This window comes from Schistocerca nitens, chromosome 2 (assembly GCF_023898315.1).
Source record: "Schistocerca nitens isolate TAMUIC-IGC-003100 chromosome 2, iqSchNite1.1, whole genome shotgun sequence".
NCBI classification, from domain to species: Eukaryota; Metazoa; Arthropoda; class Insecta; order Orthoptera; family Acrididae; genus Schistocerca; species Schistocerca nitens.
The window spans coordinates 513998837-514004217 of NC_064615.1; positions in this window are offsets into that span (position 1 = coordinate 513998837).

Below are 5381 nucleotides of genomic sequence, written 5' to 3' on the forward strand. Positions count from 1 at the left end.
GCATTTAGTGTATCCACATCCAAAATTTCACTGTGAATCTGATTTTAAATTATACGTTTTGCTCACAAGAATCGTAATGTCCCGCGTACTTCAAATGGTTCAAGTGGCTCTGAGTGCCATGGGACTTAACTGCTGAGGTCATTAGTCCCCTAGAAATCAGAGCTACTTAAACCTAACTAACCTAAGGACATCACACACATCCATGCCCGAAGCAGGATTCGAACCTGCGACCGTTGCGGTCGCGCGGTTCCAGACTGTAGCGCCTAGAACCGCTCGGCCACACCGGCCGGCCGCGTGCTTCAACTTTGGAGTACGTTTCCAGTTATCGCATCATTTCGCTCGCACGCTGTGATTCACCTGTTATTGAGAACTGAGTTTGCAGGAAACAGATACTCTCTTCTGACGGTGCGACGCTCTTGCTGTGCAGTGGTATTACCGTATAACGACGTGTGTAATTTTCTTTTGATGTCCCTACGTACCTAAAGCAATTTAATACCCGTGCCACAGGCTATGTTGTGACGTACAGACTGATCAGAAACTACACTGAAGAGCCAAAGAAACTGGTACACCTGCCCGATATCGTGTAGGACCACCGCGATCACGCAGAAGTGCCGCAACACGACGTGGCATGGACGCGACCACTGTCTGGAGTAGTGTTGGATGGATCTGACACCATGAACCTTGCGGGGCTGTCCATAATTCCGGTAAGAGTATGAAGGGGTGAAGATCTCTTCTGAACAGCGCACGTGGCAAGGCATCCCAGAAATGCTTAGTAATGTTCATCTTTGGGAGTTTAGTGGCTAGCTGAAGTGTTTAAATTCAGAAGAGCGTTCGTGCAGTCACTCTGTAGGAATTCTGAAAGTGTGGGGTACCGCATTGTCCCGCTGGAATTGCCTAAGTCCGTCAGAATGCACAGTGGACATGAATAGATTCAGGTAATCAGACAGGATGTTTACGTACGTGGCACTTGTCAGAGTCCTATCTAGACATATCAAGGGTTCCATGTCACTACAGCTGCACACGCCCCGTACCGCTACAGAGTCTCGTGCTGACATGCCGAGTCCATGGATTCATGAGGCTGTCTCCATACCCGTGCACGTCCATCCGCTCGATACAATTTGAAACGAGACTCGTGAGACCATGCAACATTTTTTCCAGTCGTCAATAGTTCAATGTCGGTGTCGACGGGCCCAGGTGAGGTGTGAAGCTCTGTGTTGTGCAGTCATCAAGGGTACACAAGCGGGCCTTCTGCTCCTGAAGCCCATATCGATGATGTTTCGTTGAATGGTTCGCTCTCTGACACTTGTTGATGGCCCAGCATTGAAATCTGTAGAAATCTGCGGAAGGGTTGCACTTCTGTCACGTTGAACGATTGTCTTCAGTCGTCGTTCGTCCCGTTCTTGCAGTATGTTTTTCCGGCCGCAGCGATGTCGGAGATTTGATGTTTTACCAGATTCCTAATATTGACGGTACACTCGTGAAATGGTCGTAGGGGAAAATACCCACTTCATCGCTACCTCGGAGATGCTGTGACCCATCACTCGTGCGCCGAATATAGCACCACGTTCAGACTCACTTAAATCTTGATAACCTGCCATTGTAGCAGCAGTTCCCGATAACAACTGTGCCAGACTCTTGCTTTGTTCTATATGCGTTGCCGACCGCATCGCCGTAGTCTACCTGTTTACATATCTCTGTATTTGGATACGCATGCCTGTACGAGTTTCTTTGTCGCTTCAGTGTATATTAAAAGCTTGTAAGGGTATTCCACAGAAGGCTGAACAAAGAAATAAATGGCAAGAAAATATTCGGTACAGTGCGGCGTTTCCCAGTTATTTAGGGCGACAATTCAACCGACCCACCAGATACAATTATTGTCAGTTGTTCTCATAGCATAGATGATTGCGAAGATGACTGCACAGCACTTGGGTTGGGTTCGATCCCATGTCCAACTTTTGCATCACTCCTTTGTTTGGTTTTAGAAAATCGAATGAACGGTTTGGCGATACCATCAGTGACGGGCCGCTTGAGTTTGTGCCCGCAAAGGCCTGATAGACTAAATTCAATGCTAAATAAATCAGGAACGGCTCAATGTATGGAATTCCTTTCTCAAAAATTATTTCTCAGCAGTACCATACAACATCCTTACAAGCTTTTCAGACTGTTTATGAATACCCTATTTATCAATTATTACTCTAGTTCTACTCAAGGACGAGAAGGGAGAAAAATTATTCCTTGCAGATATGTGTCCTAACGAGCAATTAATAATCTTATTTTATCACTCATTGTCAAACGGAAGCGGTATGTGAGCCCTTAAGGATACGCTAAAATTCAGAGGTGAAATCCCCATGCTACTGTTTTGTAAGTTGTTTCGAAAGCTATTCATTATGATGTGTGTCACATTAGGTTTCACAACTCGTATGTTACAGGATCTAGTCAGCCCAACAACCCTATGAAATGCGTTACTCCATATGCAGGTGCAGCTGTGCTTATAATTGGTACTTATACACTTCGCGAAATATTTGTTTCTATTGGAACATTAGTAGAAAATTTATGTATAAAAAGAGTGAATGTTTTCTGCATTCTGACGTTGTGGATCGATGCTATGTCCCAAGTTTATCTTCACTAAAGAGATTGCGTAAGGTTCTTCTCTGGACGTTTATTGCGGCGGAGGTATCCGCAGTGGAAATTGAACAACGAAATGCAGAGGCCCACGGTACAGTCTGCGAAAGATTTTCATGTCTGTCATGTGTAGCTTTCTTCTTTATTACCACAGCTACATACTGTTTACCCAGATATGTTCTAGTGTTTTACCCATGATAATATGACAAAGAGATGCGAAGAACAATTTCGGACCTGGACGGAAAAGAATAAAACGGTATGAAACTATCCTACTGAAATGCCAAAATGTCAGAATTTCATAGTTGACAATGACGTCCCAAACCCAGAAGAATTTTATTGACTGTGACAATGGGCATGGAAGCCTATGTTTAGATATGTCTCCAATAACTTTACAATTCATATAAATAATTCTACTATTGAACTCTCAGTTACTTGTGAGTGCCAGCCTGACAGACGGCACTAATAATCTAGTGAAGGTAAAACAATTGACAATTGTGCAAACAATATAATCTTGGAGTCAACAATTTTAAACAAATATCATCAAATACGGAATAAAATTTTCTGATTCAAGTTATGCTTTACACAATAAACAGTATACAAGTGTGTGAGGAAAATGGTAATTTGTGGTTTATACAACAGGCTATTAAGACTCTCTTTGAAAGGGGTTAAGAGATGTAAATATAACTGAAAATTTCATCATATAGGCCTACATAAACAAAGGAGTCTTACATTTCATTGTTTTTGGAGAATTGTACATGATATGTCGCACATGGAACTATACTTACGCTATGTGATCAAAAGTATCCGGACACCTGACTGAAAATGATTTACAAGTTCGTGGCGCACTGTACCGGTAATGCTGCAATTCACAATCAGGTGCTGGAAGGTTGCTTGGGGAATGGCAGGCCATTCTTCACGGAGTGCTGCACTGATGAGAGTTATCGATGTCGGTCGGTGAGGCCTGGCACGAAGTCGGCTTTCCAAAACATCCCAAAGGTTGATTCAGGTCAGGACTCAGTACAGGCCAGTCCTTTACAGGAATGTTAATGTCGTGTACCCACTCCACTATAGGCCGTGCGTTATGAACAGGTGCTCGATCGTGTAGAAAGGTGTAATTGCCATCCCCGAATTGCTCTTTAACAGTGAGAAGCAAGGAGGAGCTTAATATATCAATGTAGGCGTGTGCTGTGACAGTGCCACGCAAAACAACAAGGGGTGCAAGCCTCGTCCACGAAAAACACGACCACACCGTAACACCACCCCCTTCGAATTTTACTGTTGGTAGTACACACGCTGGCAGATGACGTTCACCGGGCATTCGCCATACCCACACCCTGCCATCGGATCGCCACATTGTGTACCGTGATTCGTCACGCCACACAACGTTTTTTCCACTGTTCAATCGTCCAATGTTTACGCTCCTTACACCAAGTAGGCGTCTTTTGGCATTTACTGGGGTGATGTGTAGTTTATGAACAGCCGCTCGACCATGAAATCGAAGTTTTCTCACCTCCTTTCTAACTGTCATAGTATTTGCAGTGGATTCTGATGCAGTTTGGAATTTCTGTGTTATGGTCGGAATAGATGTCTGCCTATTATACATTACGACCCTCTTCAGCTGACGGCAGTCTCTGTCAGTCAACAGAGGAGGCCGGCCTGTACGCTTTTGTGCTGTACGTGTCCCTTCACGTTTCCATTTCGCTATCACTGGGAGTGCCCCATTCTGCTCTCTCATGTTGTCTAAAGACTAGTGAGGCCGCTGATATGGAGTACCTGGCAGCAGGTGGCAACACAATGAACCTAATATGAAAAAGGTATGTTTTTGGGGGTGTCCGGATACGTTTGACCACATAGTGTATCTGGTCTCCATGTCGATTGCGAAAGTAATTGTCATGCATATTACCCGCTCGACTTCCCGCTTCGCTGACGCAAGTTGCAACCCTTGCGAGGCTCCGAGTTGTAGCGTGTAACATTATGATGTGTGATGTACCTACATCGGTGCGTGAGAAACGGCGTGCTGTAGTCGAGTTTAGGATTCGAAGACTTCGTCCACGCATGGAGCGCACTCTTCTTCAGCATGACAATGCCAGAACACACACGAGCGCTGCGGCTTATGCGACTGTCCGACGCTTTCGGTTCATCGTTATCGATCTTCTTTCATAAATATTTGGCCCCATCCGATTTTCATCCGTTTCCTAAACTTAAAAACACCTTCGAAGCCTTCACTTTGGTAGTGATGAAGCGGTACAATCAGAACTGAGTTTGTGGCTCTGTCAACAAAGTCAAACATTCTAAGGTGATGAACAACGAACTGGTCTCTCGTTGGGGGAAATATGTTCGTCGCCAAGGTGACTATGCTGGGAAACTAATTTGTGGACGTGAAGAACATAGATGTAGAATATTAATAACATATACATTGATGAACCAAAACATTGTAAGCGCTGTCCACTGCGACTTTGGATGGCGCTTGGTGGCGTTAAGGCGCACGGTGCGGTAACAGATGTATGTAAGCGTGGCAGACACGGAAGGGGATCACCCTAGCGAAGGTATAGGCTGCAAGTAGGGAAATCTATTAAGATAAGCCACTGGACAAAGAGCAGATTACTATTCCGCAGAGCCTGTGAACGTGTATTTCGAAAACGGCGAAGCAGGTCGAATATTCACGTCCTAATGTCGCGAACATCTACGGAAAGAGGTAGAAGGACAGTGAAACTGCCACTAGGCGCTAAGTGGTTGGAGATCCACGACTCTTCACAGAA